Source organism: Sus scrofa, chromosome 6 (genome assembly GCF_054392235.1).
Source record: "Sus scrofa isolate SSC_HxYL_T2T_F1_AM1 chromosome 6, Sscrofa_HxYL_maternal_Yorkshire_Landrace_v2.0, whole genome shotgun sequence".
NCBI classification, from domain to species: domain Eukaryota; kingdom Metazoa; phylum Chordata; class Mammalia; order Artiodactyla; family Suidae; genus Sus; species Sus scrofa.
The window spans coordinates 18,609,792-18,626,494 of record NC_139388.1 but is presented as its reverse complement, the minus strand read 5'-3'; the positions used below and the strand labels follow the sequence as shown (position 1 = coordinate 18,626,494).

At 48.3% G+C, this 16,703-nt stretch overlaps 1 protein-coding gene across 1 annotated transcript in view; it reads left to right on the top strand.

Annotated features, from left to right (window-relative positions):
* TANGO6 (transport and golgi organization 6 homolog) overlaps positions 1-16,703 on the top strand; it is a 198,299-nt gene that overhangs the window by 180,181 nt on the left and 1,415 nt on the right. The window lies entirely within an intron of this gene.

The window sequence follows — 16,703 nt, the reverse complement described above, 5'->3', positions numbered from 1 at the left end:
ACCTAGTCTGAATTAACTTTAGCAAAGAAAACTTTTCAACCTACTGAATCAGTGGGAGAAGCTGGGGTGGCACTGTCGTCGGGGACTGAAATGTGCCATCTCTGGTCCGCGCCTCTCTTGCATTTGGCTTCATTCTCTCATGCTGGTGTCCAGCTTTCTTCCTATGACAGTAATGTGACCACTGACGGTGGCCCAGTGTGGTGTCTTGCATTCAGCACTCAGAGATTCCCTTTCTGGCCCCAAATGCAAAAATTGCAAGAGGGAAACAAGATGTTCCAGTTAAGATCAGATGCCCATCCCCAGGTCACCCAACTTGGCTGGCCAGTGTCTGGTTTGTGTAAAACCCTGTTCCGCCTCCACCGTAGCCATTTGTGAGAGGCGAGGCTGGGGCCAGTGCCTAGAAGTAGGGGCTGGCCCCGTAGATTTCCTCAGCGGAACTTGGCCAAGTGCGTATGACATTAGTGATGGATTTGAGAAGCAAAACTGAAAAGATTAGGACTCAGCACCTTACTGTTTCTGCTAAAATCTAAATGTTCAACTTTTTCCAGTGATAACGTAAGTGACAGTTTGGAAGACCTAACATTTAAAACTGCTCCGTTTGTGCCTGTTTTGTGTAATCGTTTACATAGATCCACATATGTTAGAACTTGGTTTGTCTTTTTCTTCTGCATCAGACTTATGCTGCTTTATTTTCTATGGGCTAGCTTTTCTCCTTACCTTTTTTTTTTTTTTTTTTTTTTTTTTTCCTGCCATGACATGCAGTGGCTTGATATGGGGCCTCACTTCCGAGACCAGGGATTGCACATTGGCCGCCGTGGTCAAAGTGCCCAGTCCTGATCGCTAGGCCACTGGGAACTCCTCCCCTTACCCTTCCTGATCTGATCTAAAATGGCCTAGAAGAAGATACAGTCATTTGATCACAGAATTTTGTAATGTTAGAGGGGGAAGAGGCCTTAGAGATGATTTCATTTGTATTTCACAAAAATTTCCCTTGGCTTATTAACTTCATGAGCTGCTCCTTTGACATAAGGCAAGGACAAATACACTTGGAAGGTACTACCTTCAACCGTCTACTCCCTCCCGGAGATTTGGTGCCTGTTCGCTCGTTAGGGAGTCTGAGAAATCCTGCGCCGAAGGAAACCAATGGTTTCCTCAGCTCCTCAGCCACTTACCAAGCAATGCTGTTTGCATTATAAACATGCCAAGTAATGCTATTCCATGGAACATACTTTGGGAAGTAATCCAGCCGTCTTATTTTATGAACGAGGAAACAGTTCATGAAGAGACCGTGGTTAGGATTTTCCAGAGCTAATGCCAGGAAGAATTAATACGCACCTCCAGTTCTTCCTGGAAGCTTACCTGGGCCAAACGCTAATCAAAGTATTGTATCTCCCCCTCTTCCTCTTACTTAAGTTACTGATCCACCTGGAACAAGGTTCATCTTTTTATCTAGGGTCTTAGATGTCTTCACCCTGAGGATGAGCTGGAACGCAGGATAAGCACCAGGTTTGGTTCGTCAGCTTCTTTTCCCTAGATCAGACCACACACTTTTTTTTTTTTTTTTGTCTTTTTGCTATTTCTTTGGGCCGCTCCCATGGCATATGGAGGTTCCCAGGCTAGGGGTCGAATCGGAGCTGTAGCCCCCGGCCTATGCCAGAGCCACAGCAATGCAGGATCCGAGCCTCGTCTGCAACCCACACCACAGCTCATGGCAATGCCAGATCGTTAACTCACTGAGCAAGGCCAGGGATCGAACCCGCAACCTCCTGGTTCCTAGTCGGATTCGTTAACCACTGCGCCACTACAGGAACTCCCAGACCACACACTTTTATTATAACAAATTATTGTAATAAATAGTCCAGACCTTCCCCTTTTTGTTCTCCTGAAATAAAATTTATAGCTCCTTAACCTACATGTGTATGTTTTTAAAAATCAATATAGTGTCCCCAACTATAATATAAAGAAGGATTAAAAGGGTAGAAGTTTATAATAAAATAATGTATATTTTACTATACAAATGTCTAGGCCAGTTGTAAGATGTAATGAACTATTCAGTTGTTCTTATATGTAGAATCATCACGAATGTAACAGCTTCAAATACAAATGAATTACAAATATCTTGTACTGGCAACCTGGAAGTACACTGAGTAGCCTGATTTTCCAAAATGGTAAACTTCTCTGTAAAATTCCGAACACATCAAAGTAGTATCTTCTCTCAATTCATATGGTACTTGCATTCCTAAAAAATTCAGTGTATGTTGAAATCTAGCAACAACAACAAAAAAGTACTTTTATTGAGCATTTATTATATGAGGGCACCTCTGAGTGCTTTAATGAATTCATTCCATCTAATCTGGATATGATTAATATCCCCATTTCACACCTGAGGAAACCAGGACAGAGAAGATAAGCAACTTGTCCAACAACCAGTAAGAGGCAGAGCAGTAGAAGAACCCAGGCAGTGCGGCTCCGGAGCTTGTGTTCACAGGTTCTGAGATTGTCATCCGAGGGACTTGAGACTGAGTCACCTGGGTATTTTCCGCATAGATCATGGCTAGCAGAAGGTTGCCTCGGATCCTGGAACCCTGATACCTAAAAGGAAAGCAGGTCACACTGTCTCCTTCCAGCTTGCTTATTACCTCCTCTGCAGAGTGATGGAGCCGTGAGAGGAGAGGGTTCTGGGCTAGCCTTGGGCCCAGAAGCCCTGCCCTCCCAGGACCTGCCAGGGCGAGCTGTTCAGAGGCAGACAGGAAACAGCCCTGGCTTCCTTTTCACTCTTCCTCCTGTTCCACAGCCCCTTGCCAAAAGCAGAGGCCAACCACGGACTACGTCATCCAGTGACTTCTCATAATGGATACGGTCTGAAAAGGCAGGGAGCTGCGAAAAACTGGAGCTGGAACGCCTCTAGGGCTGCCAGGCTGGGAAGTGAGAGTCTTGGGACTTTCCTCCTGCCCTGCAGCCTAATCGGGAATCTGTTCTTCTCTGAGAGTGATTGTGCTAATAATCAGATAGGCCTCTGGGTTGCCAAACCCACTCAGCTTTGCTCTAGCCTCTGAAAGGGAGGAGTTCTGACTAAGTGTACCCTCCTTGGGGTGACTTAAAATGACAGTCTGGATTGATGCTCTGAGGTCTGTTCCAGCTCATTGCTCATCGACCCATGGTTTGTTTGCTCTTAGCAAATCTGCTCGAAATAAATTTTGTGTTCTCTGAGGTTTAGTATTTAATAATAATATAACTAATGTGTATTCAGGGCTTACTGTATGCCAAGCAAAGCACTGAGCTCTTTTTTTTTCGTTGCACCTGCGGCATATGGAGATTCCCAGGCTAGGGGTCCAATCGGAGCTACCGCTGCCAGCCTACACCACAGCCACAGCAATGCCAGATCTTTAACCCACTGAGTGAGGCCAGGGATCAAACCCAAAACCTCATGGTTCCTAGTCAGATTCGTTTCCACTGCACCACGCCGGGAACTCCAGCACTGCGTTCTTTACATGCGTTGTCTCATTGAATCCTAACAACCTTGTGAGATAAACACACTTCTGACCCTATTGACAGGTACGAAAATTGAGGTGCAGAAAGTTTACATGTAGATGCTCAGGTCAAACAATGGGAGCTGCCTGCAAACCCAGGCTGCTTTATTGGCAGCTTGGCTGTTCTGAAGAAACTAATTAGAATGAGCCTGAGATTACACTTGCGGAGGAGGTAAACTGTTAACATGGATTGGCACGAACCTGGGTTCCTAGGTCCTCTGTTTCCTTAACCTGGACTGTCTTCTACTCTGTTTTTTTCTTTTTCTTTTTTTTTTTTTTGTCACTCACTGCTAAACCTAATTGGAACAGATACTTTCCTACAACCATTGTTTATGTTTTCTCCATCCATCTGTGATATCAGAATGGCACTGCTTTCCTTTTTTGGGGGGGTGGTTTTTTTTTTTTTAAGGCCGCACCTGCAGCATATGGAGATTCCCAGGCTAGGGGTCAAATCGGAGCTGTAGCCACAGGCCTACGCCAGAGCCACAGCAATGCAGGATCTGAGCCGTGTCTGTAACCTACACCACAGCTCACGGCAATACCGGATCTTTAACCCACTGAGCAAGGCCAGGGATCAAACCTGTCTCCTCATGGATACCAGTCAGATTCGTTTCCGCTGAGCCACCAGGGGAACTCCTGTCTTCTACTCTTTAATTCTCCTGATCAACAGGTATTCAGTTACTCAGAATGGTAAGGGAACAGCCAGAGAGGGCTTTCTGAAATGCAAATCTGAAGTCCAGCCCTCAGCTAACATTTTTTTTCACTGTTTCCCAGGGTCCGTAAGATCAAGACTAGGCTCCTTAACATGATGTACAAGACCCTTCATCATCTGGACCCCACTTGATTTTTATAACTGTCTCTCCCATACTTCTCCTCACATGCCTAATGCCTTCTCCTCTTGCCCCAAGCCTGTCCAGCTGAAGTTCCCAGGGTAGAGGTCGAATGGGAGCTGCAGCTGCCGGCCCACACCACAGCTACAGCAACGCCAGATCCAAGCCATGTCTGCAGCCTACACACAGCTCATGGCAACGCTGGATCCTCAACCCACTGAGTGAGGCCAGGGATCAAAACCCACTGAGCCACAGTGGGAACTCCCCGGTAAACTTGTGTTCATCCTTTAGGACTCTAAGTCTTTCCTGATTTCTCAGGTAAAACTAGTCTTCCTTTCTCCAGGCTCTACAGAACTTTGTGTATTAGCTCAAGACTAGACGAGGAGTTCCTGTCGTGGCTCAGCCAGCGGTAACGAACCCGACTGGGATCCATGAGGATGCAGGTTCAATTGTCCAGTGGGTTAAGGATCTGGTGGTGCCGTGAGCTGTGGTGTAAATTGTAGACAAGGCTCGGATCCCGCATTGCTGTCGATGTGGCTGTGGTGTAGGCCACAGCTGCAGCTCTGATTTGACCCCTAGCCTGGGAACCTCCATAGGTCATGGGTGTGGCCCTAAAAAGTGGAAAAAAAAAAAGATTAGAGTAGATGTTGTAGCACTTTGTTCACATCTAATGTCAACAGAGGTGAGTCCCTGAATACAGCAGTTAGTTTAAGTAAAAAACTGTGTATGTATATTAAAATGTACATAACATGAACGATACCATCTCAGAGTTCCCTGGTGGCATAGCAGGTTAAGGATCCAGTGTTGGCACTGCAGAGACTTGGGTCGCTGCTGTGGCAGATTCAGTCCTTGGCCCAGGAATTTCTGCATGCTGCAGGTGCAGCCAAATATATATATATATATACATATATATATATATATATACCATCTTAAATTTTTTTTTTGTATTTTTGCTTTTTAGGGCCACACCTGCGGCATATGAAGGTTCCCAGGCTAGGGGTCCAATCAGAGCTACAGCTGCCAGCCACAGCCACAGCCACAGCAATGCCAGATCCAAGCCGTGTCTGCGACCTGCACCACAGCTCACGGCAACACCAGATCCTTAACCCACTGAGCAAGGCCAGGGATTGAACCCAGAATCTCATGGTTCCTAGTCAGATTCGCTTCCAGTGCGCCACAAAGGGAACTTCCCATCTTAACCATTTTTAAGTGTACAGTTCTCACATTATTGTGCTGCCCTCACCACCACCCCTCCACAGAACTCTTTTCATCTTTTATGAAATTTTCAGTTTCATAAAACTGAAACTCTGTGTCTATTAAATCCTGACCGCCCCTCCCCCCTCCCCCCACTCAGCCCCTCGCAGTCACCATCCTGTCTCTGTGAATTGGAGTATTTTTCCATTCCCTCGTATACTCCCCAAATCTAGCACATTGCCTTGCACAGAACACTGCTTTGTAAGTGTTTGTTGAGAGAGTGCATGAAATCTTTCCTCTAAGACACATGGAACATCACTTAAATCCCTTTATTCCCGCCTTTGCAGTAAATAGACTTCTCAGGGCTCAAACTGGAAATTCTCGGGGCTTCCAAACTCTTCCAGTGTTGAGGTTTCCCAAGAGCACAAGTTGCCCAAACAAGTTCTCATTAGGAGGGAATTTTATCTTTCTTACTTGGAAACGCCCAAAGTTTTCATTGCAGTTGGGGTTGTAGGCATGCTGTCCCCAGATCCTCTGGAAAAAGGAGTCCTGAGGCATGGTGACAGAATGAATACTGACGAGCAGCCAGAACTATCTGCATTTCAAAATTTGGCTTCACACACACACACACACACACACACACACTGCTGTCAAAATTTTAGCACACATATTTCCCTTCATTCCTCGTCTGTGGGCAGAGATTCCTGCCTTAATTCCAGCTAACCTCGTAAAGGAGGCAGTTTCATGTGTCTTAGCCTTAAACTTTCTTACAGACGCCTTTTGGGCACCTCACTCTCTCTTCACGATCACACTCCAATACGTTTGTTTAAGAACAATTTTTTAAATATTTCGGAAAAAGAGATGCAGTCTTAATTTGTGGCTCAGAAATGATTTTGACCCCATCTTCTTGCTAGAAAATAAAAACCCGGTTATTGATAGTTAAGAAGATTCCCGAAGCACAACAGGTCATGTCCCAACACTCTCTCTTGCTCTGGACGCTTGGGCTTTTCACAGGCAGTGTGGTCACCACGATCCCGTCTGTTGAAACCATGACGTGTCTCTGACTGTCTCCTACCCCGTGTTTTTTTCTAGCATCTTGGCTGCTCATCAAAGTCACCTGGAAAGTGTAACAAGAAATTTTTTTTTTTTAATTTTTTGGTAAAATCCTGATCCCCTCAGGTTCTAATTCCTAGGCATGAGGTAGGGGCTCAGACCCTTCGAAAGCTCTCCGGGGGATTGTATTGCGCAGCAAGGGGAGAGAAGCCCGATGTGAGAAAGATGGTGTTGCCCAGGGGCAGAGTCTGGGCTGCAGAGTCATCCGGAGGTGTGGGTGGGCGCGTTGCCTTTTCCGGTCTAGTCCATGCCATGAATATATCAGCCCATGCTACCAACCCCGGCAGGACCTCTGTTGTGTCAGCGACTCTGGTTTTCTCGGCCCTTTGTCTACTTCTCTCATCTTTTGTTTCTGAAGCATCTTGTACGGAGCTTTGAATTCCACTAAGCAGATCCCCTAGGGAGAGTGGGCTGCACTTCCCGATGGCCAGCCAAGCTGGACCCGAGGCTTGTGACCCGGGGGATGCTGGGGTGATGCAGGAGACCCCAGGCCAGCCAGGGCCCCGAAGGAAACCCTAACTTGCCATCAGTCCACAGCCCAGTTGCTGTTCCCCCTCCTTCCTAATCAGGTCCCATCCAAATAAATTGTTCGAATGGTGCAAGAAAAAGGTTCCCCCAGCATCCTCCTACTTACTGGGTTTCCTAGTAACTGCACGTGTTTAAAAGCAAGGTTTGCAGTTAGACCTGACCGATGCAAATTTGAATTCTAGCTGTGTCCTTGAGCAAATCATTAAGCCTCTCTAAATCCCCTTTCCCTAATTTTTAAACTAGGCCTAAATAACACCTACCTCGTAGGATTAAATGAGCTAATGTGCATGAGGGGCTTAGTGCAGTGGCTGAGGTGTAGTAAGCACTCAGTAAATGGTAGTAGTGAGCCTTTGCAGGCGCCGTCTGATCCCACGTGCGAAGCGTCAGTCAGGTGCAGGAAGGGAGCAGGACTGTGCTCCTTGGGCAGGGCGCCTGCACGGAAAGCTTTGAGGGTCAAGGAGAATAAACCCCTTTTCCCCCAGTTGAGCACAGTTTGAAAGCGGGGAGGGTGATCACCCCGTAAAGACAAAGCTGCCCACCTCTTCTCCCGTGAGCAGCAGCCTGCTGCCTCTGCACATCCTCCGGCCATTTTTTCCTGCCTTCTTTGTTCTATTTCCGAGCCTGTGGGGGTGTAGGAAAGCTGCTGCCTTCCTCAGGTTGCTATTTAAAGACATTCTGAGAGATGCTGCCACCGCTGTTCCTAGCGCCACTGCAGCTGCTGCTCCTGCCCTCACCAGGCAAGCCGGGGACAGCCCTGTGGCGCTGGTCTCTGCCCCCGGCCTTGGGAAGCATGCCTCTGCACAAACTGGCCTCGGAGCACACACAGTTAGGTGTCCCATCGCCCCCTTTTTGTTTAGGATCCCTGAGCTGTCACCCCCGCCAGGGTTTAACCGTAGCTGCCCTCTTGGTCTTTGTCCCTCAACTGCACAGCCTGTCTAGCTCCCTGTAGGCTTTTTGGCATATAACCAGTTAAATTGTTTCCCCTCATTCTTCAGTGAAAATGACACACGCCACCCCCCTCATCCCCTCCCCACCCATCTCCAACGTGCGCTTGAAATACCCTCCTCACTTAACCGCCAGACACAAGCCAGGAAGGGTCGAAACGCCATTTATCTCTAGGTGTAGCAGAGAAAAATACATTAAGAATAAAAGCTCAGTAACCTCTGGTTAGTCATCATGCTGCCCTGAACCTCGGTGTATTTGAGATTCTCTGTCCATCAGGCGTGGACAGGCCTCTCCGAGACATGAGTAATCCTGTCTTTCCTGACCCTCCCAAGGCTTTCAGTGAAGGATCTCAAAAGCCCGGTCTTTCTGTTTGAATCCATCCTGACTTCTTTTTCGTAGACCCATCGAAGTGAAGGTTTGGGTTTTATCGGTAGAGCATGTGTTCTTTAGGCCAGAGCCCCCTGTATGAGGTCCCGATTGTCTACCGCCGTTCTGTTCCCCAGGTTATTCTCCTGCCCCTTGTCTTAGGGACCTCGGAGCCTGGTGCTGTCTGCTGGCCCCAGAGGCCTGCCTGGCACTCTCTGCTCCCTGCAGCGGCCGGCCGGGGTTCCTGCCTGCCCGGCCAGCCGGGACCCCGATCACGGTCAGCCTGCATCGCACCCGTTTCCCGAATTACACGCCTTCCCTTTTCTTCTAAGTCTCCTCCATTTTCCCATTGCCCTGACCATTCTTTCTTTGGCTCTTGCTCTCTTTTTCATGTTCAAATCAAAGCTGTGTCTCTCCTGTCATTTTCTTAGCCCCTTGGTGGTAAATCCAATTGCCTCAATGTCAGGATAAGTAGCACTGATACTTTGAAGGATTTATCACTTTGCTGTGACAGCACTGTACTCTCACATGCATTATCTCTTTCAGTCTTGCAATAAACTTGTAAGGTAGGCAGTGTATAGCAGCTTTATGCTTCCCACTTCGTGGCAGTGAAAGTAATAACCACTTTGAGAGGCAGAATAATACAGTGGTTAATAAAGAGCATTGGTTCCAAGGAGTTCCCTCTGTGGCACAGTGGGATTGGTGGCCTCTCTGCAGCGCTGGGATGCAGATTCGATCCCCCACCTGGCACACTGGGTTAAGGATCTGGTGTGGCGTAGGTTGCAGCTGTGGCTCAGATCTGATCCCTGGCCCAGGAACCTATATGGGGCAGCCAAAAAAAAAAAAAAATTAAAAAATTAAAAAAGAGCAATGGCTCCAGGTCAGGCTGCTGGGGTTTGCATCCTGCCTCCACCTTGTCACCAGCTGCGCAGGCAAATTGGAGATAATAATAGTACTTTTCTCGTTATGTTGTGAGGATTAAATGATTACTGTAGATAAAGTGCCTGGAACCATACCTGACACAGGAGACATTCTTTCATTCACTTGTTCATCAAAGATTTAAGATATACCAGCGCTGCTACATTGCAGGCTCTGCTCCAGGCCTCGATGAGACCTGGAGCAGCAGGATGGTCACAGCCAGAGTTCCCGTCGGGGCTCAGAGGTTATGAACCCGACTAGCATCCATGAGGACATGGTTCGATCCCTGGCCTCGCTCAGTGGGTTAAGGATCCAGCTCCAGCGTCGCCATGAGCTGTGGTGTAGGTCACAGACGTGGCTCAGATCCTGCGTTGCTGTGGCTGTGGTGTAGGCCGGCAACTGTAGCTCTGATTAGACCCCTAGCCTGGGAACCTCTATATGCCAGGGGTGCGGCCCTTAAAAAGACACAGACACACAAAAAAAGGATGGTCACGACCCTGGCCCTCGAAGAGATCCCAGGATTGGTGCTGCTTACACAGCACCCACCACGGGCAGATCCACAGGCTTGGATGTTTTAGACAGTAACTCAAAAGGAGGCAGCGTTATTCCCATTTTACAGAGGAGATCACTGGGGTCCCAAAAGCTGAAGTGGTTTGTTCAAGATTGCCCTGCTGGCAATTGGGGGTGTCGGGTTCACGTTACCTGACCCGCCTGCCTTCAGGCCATTAGGCTGGACTCTGTGTCTGTCTCCCCCAGACAGAGGTGAGCTCCTGAAGCGCGGCTGCTGGCCCGCATCACCCAGCGTGCCCAGCGTAGTCTCCTGGACACCGTCGGGGAAATGCTGGCTGACTTGTGCTCTGGACGGTCCTGGACTCTCCGCGCCACAGCTCGTCTCTTCTGATCACTCCCTCCTCCTCACCACCAAGCCGTACCTTGGTTTTACATGGAACGCAGAGGTCAGCATACGCGTTCTCAGAGGTTGACCTAGAGCTTCCTGACAGGTTCATACCACACCTAGTGCCTATTCCCACGTGTCTTCAAACAGAGCTGGTTGGGTTCTGGGCTCTCCTCCTCTTCCAGGCCCCAGTGTGGAGAATATTTGTCTGCCAGGCCAGTCTCCAGCCACCAATTCCGGTTCACTTGTTTCTCATGTCGGCCCTGCCTTTTGTGTCAGTGTGTGACTTTCCCTGTTATTCCTGCTTTTGTCTTTGTGCCCAATGCTTATTTCTTAGCCACAAAGGGAGCCACAATTCTCTTGGCGCCATAGAAGGCTGAATGTCTTAGTACCATTAGTGTATGCTAGCGTTTCACTCTAGCATACCCATTTTTCCCCCTTAAATATTGCGAAAGTATAGATAGAAAGTCCTCTGCTGGATCACACTTTCTGGGAATTCTTATTTCTGTAAATGTCTTGTCTATGATCCTTTGTAGTATGTCTTGTCGAGCTCACATAATTATACAGAAGAATAGCAATTTCATTCACCTAAGGTCCACTTGGCAAAATTACCTGGAAATGCAAGTGACTTTTAAAGTGTTAAAATAAATTTTAAAGTGTAAATGGGAGTTCCCGTCATGGCTCAGTGGTTAACGAATCCGACTAGCATCCATACAAGCACGCCAGTTCGATCCCTGGCCTTGCTCAGTGGGTTAAGGATCCGGCGTTGCCGTGAGCTGTGGTGTAGGTTGCAGACACGGCGTTGCCGTGAGCTGTGGCTGTGGCGCAGGCGGACAGCTGTAGCTCGGATTTGACCCCTAGCCTGGGAACCTCCGTATGCCGTGGGTGTGCCCTAAAAAGACAGAAGGGAAGCAAGGAAGAAAGAACGTGTAAGTGAATCTAGTAGTTACTAAAGGTCTTTACTAATGGAGTTTAATAGAGAGGTAATTTGACTCAGAGACATTTTTTCCTTCCTCTGTTTCCCAGATATTCTGGGTTGCGGTTATATTGTTTTCATAATCAAATACATAAAGCAATTTAGGAATTAAAGGGAAGAAAGATGTTTGTCATGTATTTCTTCTTTTGATCTTAACTCAGAGACACAACCACCACTCCGGGCGTGTTCCTGGTCAAGTGCATTAAGAGAGTCAAACGTTCTTTTCCTGCTTTTGCATTGAAACTGCACCTGCGTGCCCAAGGCAGTCTTTTGCTCACACATTCTCTTTTCAGTGTGTCCTGCCTCGTCTGCTCTTTTCTAAGCCACAGTCCAACCCTGAGGACTGCCCTTGTCCCTCAAGCATCAGCTTTGTTTGTTCCAAGGAACTGGTGCCTGGAGGGGGAGGAGAGGAGAGGAAGTGTGTGTGTGTGTGTGTGTGTGTGTGTGTGTGTGTTGCACTCACACTCTGAATTATTTTAATAAAGCTCCTAAATCCCACCCCTTTTCAAAGAGTTTTCAGAGGAGGAATCTGGGTACTTCTTTGAGATGTCCCTGGCCCACCCCCACTCATACCCTCCACCTTTCCCTTGAGTCCTTGGCCTTGATGCCATGCGTGGGGGGATGAAGAGCAGGTGTGTTGAACTCTTAATGAGAGGTTTCGTCTGTGGGATTGCCTGTATCCTGCCCACCGCAGAGGCTCCTGTGAGTAACTTTACCTTTGAACTCTCCTTGGATTCAGCCCCTGATCCATGGGATTTGGTGACAATCCCTGGCTGGCAGGCAGCTTTGATCCTCGGGGAGTCCAGAGGAAGTCCTGTGATGTGTGGGATCCCTCAAGCTACAGGGATTGGGGAGGAGCCGTTCCAGGGTGGGTTGCTAAGATAGACCCATTAATTAAGAAGGAGCCTTTGCCTAACAGTTACCTAAAAAAGGAGATCCGGTAACTGATAACAAGGAGCTCAGCACCCCTCAAGGATGAAGTGTTGTTTGCACAAGCCTTATTGTGATTTTAACATAACAGCACTGCCAAGGGAAAAATTCCTGCCCATACCAGCAAAGAACAGAGTCCTTTAGCCGACCAGAATGCCTCAGAACTTCCCTTTTTGACAAGTAAAAGCTCACCTTATTTTAAATCTTAGGAGCCTCTAGCAAAAAAATCTCTTAAGGTATTTCTGACTAGGTGAAAGCTTCCTCTAGAAGAAGGAAAAAAAAGATGACCTCGTAAGAGCCAGTGCACGCCGTAGCCACTGGACAGGTGTCAGGAGACTTCTTGAAGCTCTGTTCGCGTACCACGCATGCGGGGTTTGCTTGGCCTCTGCATTGCTTTGAGGGGGTTTGAGGATAAAGGCAATACACCCTCCCCAGGCCACCCTTTGCCTGCAGATAAAGTCTGAGTGAAGTGCTTTGGCCTGGTAGGGACATCTTCCTGCCCCCACCTCCACGGGCAGAAGTCACTTCCTTCACTTCCGCAGAATCCCGTACGCCTGTCTAACTCTTCGAGTGACGGTCACACTGTCTGGTGTGCGTGTCTGCCTCCCTGCTGGCCTGTAGCTGCCAAAGGGTAGGGTTCGTGCATTATTCACCTTTTTATCACCGGCATACTGCCTGGGCACGAAGCAGGCCCCAAACAGTGATTATTGAATGAGTGAGTCATCCGGGAGGCAGGAGCTGTGGGGAGTCACCCTCTTTCCGTAATCGGCTCTCCTTTCACACCACCAACCCTGGATAAGGAGAGAGCTAGGGTACGAAAGGGCGGCGGGGATGGTGCCACAGGGTCACAGAACTTGGACACCAGCTCCTGTGGGGACCCGGCCGCTCCCTGAGAAAACCCAGGGCCCAGCTGTGCAACAGAGACGGGGCAGCATCTTTGTGGGCTTTGCCTACAGGACTCAGGCGCTTAATGCAGTGACACTGGGCAGGGAGCATGGAGAGTTGTCTGCAAGGCCAAGTGCATGATATGTGGTGCCTGGGGCAAAATGGCAGTGTGGGGTCCCTTGTTCAAAAAAGCGAGGAAAGGAGTTCCTGTCGTGGCTCCGTAGTTAACAAACCCAGCTAGCAACCATGAGGGTGTGGGTTTGGTCCCTGGCCTCGCTCAGTGGGTTAAGGATCTAGTGTTGCCGTGGGAGCTGTGGTGTAGGCTGCAGACAGACACAGCTTGGACCTGACTTGGCTGTGGCTCTGGTGTAGGCTGGCAGCTGTAGCTCCAATTCGACCCCTAGCCTGGGAACCTCCATATGCTGTGAGTGTGGCCCTAAAAAGACAAAAGACAAAAACAAAAAACAAAAAAAAAGAGGAAGAACTTCCATGAGCCGTGTTAGAGTATAAAGTTTTCTCCTTTCTTCCATAGTCTCTTGCTCCTTGGACTTGTATGGTATTTATTTTTCGCTGTTCATGCTGTTCTAAGAAGAGAAATTTTTTTCTTTTTACATCCATACCTGTGGCATGTGGAGGTTCCCAGGCCAGGGGTTGAATCAGAGGGGCAACTGCCAACCACAGCCACAGCCACGGCAACACTGGGTCCGAGCTGCATCTGTGACCTACGCTGCAGCTTGCTGCAATGCTGAATCCTTAACCCACTGAGCGAGGCCAGGGATCAAGCCTGCATCCTCAGGGACACTATGTCAGGTTTTTAACCCACTGAGTCACAACAGGAACTCCTAAGTACAGAAAACTTTAAATGTTAAATTATTAGCATAGATTTTACTGTTCATCTTTATATTGTGCAATACCAATTTTAAATGCAAATATAAGTGCATTTAACGCCTATGTGGAAACACCAAAATTACACACTTTGTATTCTGTTAACTGGTACCTGCATATCCATTTCCTTCTTGGCAGAACAGTGATGGAAACTCTGCACAAAACTAACTTAGCTGTTTTTATTTCACTTCTTGATATGTGCTCATCCTTCCAATACTTTTTACCTTCAGTTTACTGATGAATAAGAAAGAGATGAAAAGAACAGAGAACTATTTCCTTGTCTTGTCATCATTTTCGGCATAAATGGTTGGCTAACATAGGGAAGCAACATAAGGATACAGTAGCTTCCATACTGGTCCATGTTTCTTAAGAAGCCATTGATTGTTGGAGTTCCTGTCACGGCTCAGTGGTTAACAAACTCAACTAGTGGCCATGAGGACTCAGGTTCGATCCCTGGCCTCACTCAGTGGGTTAAGGATCTGGCATTGCCGTGAGCTGTGGTGTAGGTTGCAGATGCGGCTCGGATCTGGCGTTGCTGTGGCTGTGGCATAGGGCAGCGGCTGCAGCTCGGATTCAACCCCTAGCCTGGGAACCCCCTCATGCCATGGGTGAGCAAAAAAAAAGAAAAAAGAAAAAAAAAAGCCATTGATTGCCTCTTTCTCTGTTTGAAGCAAGTTCTGGCCTAGATGGAAAGTGTGGCCTCTCTGGGCTTTCAGGGCTGCATTTTGCTCAGTGGAGAATGTGAGAAATATGCTCCCCTGGCAGCGGGTTCAGGTCTGGCTCAACTCCCACGCATGCGGGTCCACCTGAATGCTGAGCTCCTGGGGGTGGGGCAGGGCGCTCGATGCCAGGCGATGCGCTGGCAGAAGGGCGCTGTCTCCTCCGCTCACACTTGCGCTCCCTTGTCCCATTGGACTTGGCTTACAAACCACAAAGATAAAATTATGAAGACAGGTAGGACGGCAGCCGCAGATCATTAAACCAAGAGGGGCCCTCTTGCTCGTGGGACCCTGTGTGATGACACCAGCCCTGGCTGTCCGGCATTGTTTCAGTGGATGGTTGGTCTTAGAACTGCAGTTTCTACCAAATGAGAGACGGACCAGGCGGAGTATGCCTGCCTGCCTTCTTTCATTTGTTCTTAGTTTTTAGATGTTAGCCACGTGCCAGTCACTAGATGAGACATTGGGACCACACCAGAGTGAACGAGGCACGACTCGGCCCCAGTGTAAACAGTACATGTGATCTATGAAGAAAATGTGTTTTAATTGCACAGTAAACCTGTAAATCACAGTTGCGATAGGGCTACAAACAGAACTATAGGAAGGGTGGAAAGGCTTACAGAGATGAGGGCCGTCCCTGAGGAAGTGGCATTTTAGGCTGAGAGTGGGCAGGAGTTGTAGAGCGAAGAGGAAATGAAATGGTCTCCCAGGCTGAGGCGATAGCATATGCAAAGGCCTTGCGTTAGGAAGGAGCTTTGCTCAGATGAAGAAAGAAAGAAGGCCCACACAGCCAGAGCCAGTCCAGGAGGTGAGAGGGAGACCAGCAAGTGGCCTTTGGAGCCGGTTTTGTGTATCCCCTCCCCTGCCTCCCTCCGTCCACTCCCCAGTGCCCGTGATGTTCAGGAATATCAGACGAGGAGTTCCCATCGTGGTGCAGTGGAAACAAATCCAGCTAGGAACCGTGAGGTTGCAGGTTCAGTCCCTGGCCTTGCTCAGTGAGTTAAGGATCCAGCATTGCCCTGAGCTGTGGTGTAGGTCGAAGATGCGGCTCGGATCACGCGTTGCTGTGGCTGTGGTGTAGGCCAGCAGCTATAGCTCCAATTCGACCCCTAGGCTGGGAACCTCCCTATGCTGCAGGTGCAGCCTTAAGAAGACCAAAAAAAAAAAGAAGAAAGTATCAAACAATGGAAAGGGCTCTTTGTCTGTTCTTTAGCCAGTCTAAGATATTTGAGGCTACACGCCTAGTGTACTTGTGTGGAATGCTCAGGGGACCTTTTCAGTAAAAATAAATAAGGTGGGAATTCCCACTGTGGCACAGCTGGTTAAGGATCAGGTGTTGTCTCTGTGGCAGCATGGGTTCAATCCCCAGCCCAGAGCAGTGGGTTAAGGATCTGGCATTGCTGCAGCTGTGGTGTTGATTGCAACTGTGGCTCAGATTCTATCCCTGACCTGGGAACTTCCATATGCCACGGGTGCAGCTGAAAAATAAAAAATAAACAAATAAATAAATAAGAACATGGGCTCCGAATGTTTAAAAACTGTCTCCACCGTTTTTTTTCAGCAGAGTAAATTTGGGAAGTTACTTAACCTTCTAATTCTCTGTTTTTTTGTTATGTTTGGCTGGGCCTATGGCATGTGGAACTTCCCAGGTGAGGAATGGAACCCACTCTACAACAGTGACCAGGCTGCTACAGTGGGCAACCCCGGATCCTTAGCCACAGCACCACATGGGAACTCCATCTAATCCTCTGTTTCTTCATCTGCAAAATGGGTCTTACAACTTTCCTTACTTTATATGACTGGCCTAAAAATTAGATCATGTAAGGAAAATACCTAGCAAAATCCAAAAAATGGTAGCTTTTGAGGCAGAGCCCTAGACCGGAAGTAACTTTGCAAATAGCTGAAAAACGAGTCGTGTGATCTCCTGTGACCTGGAGTCTTCAGTCCCTCGTTTGACCAGATGATCCATAAGGCTCTTTACTCTGAGTC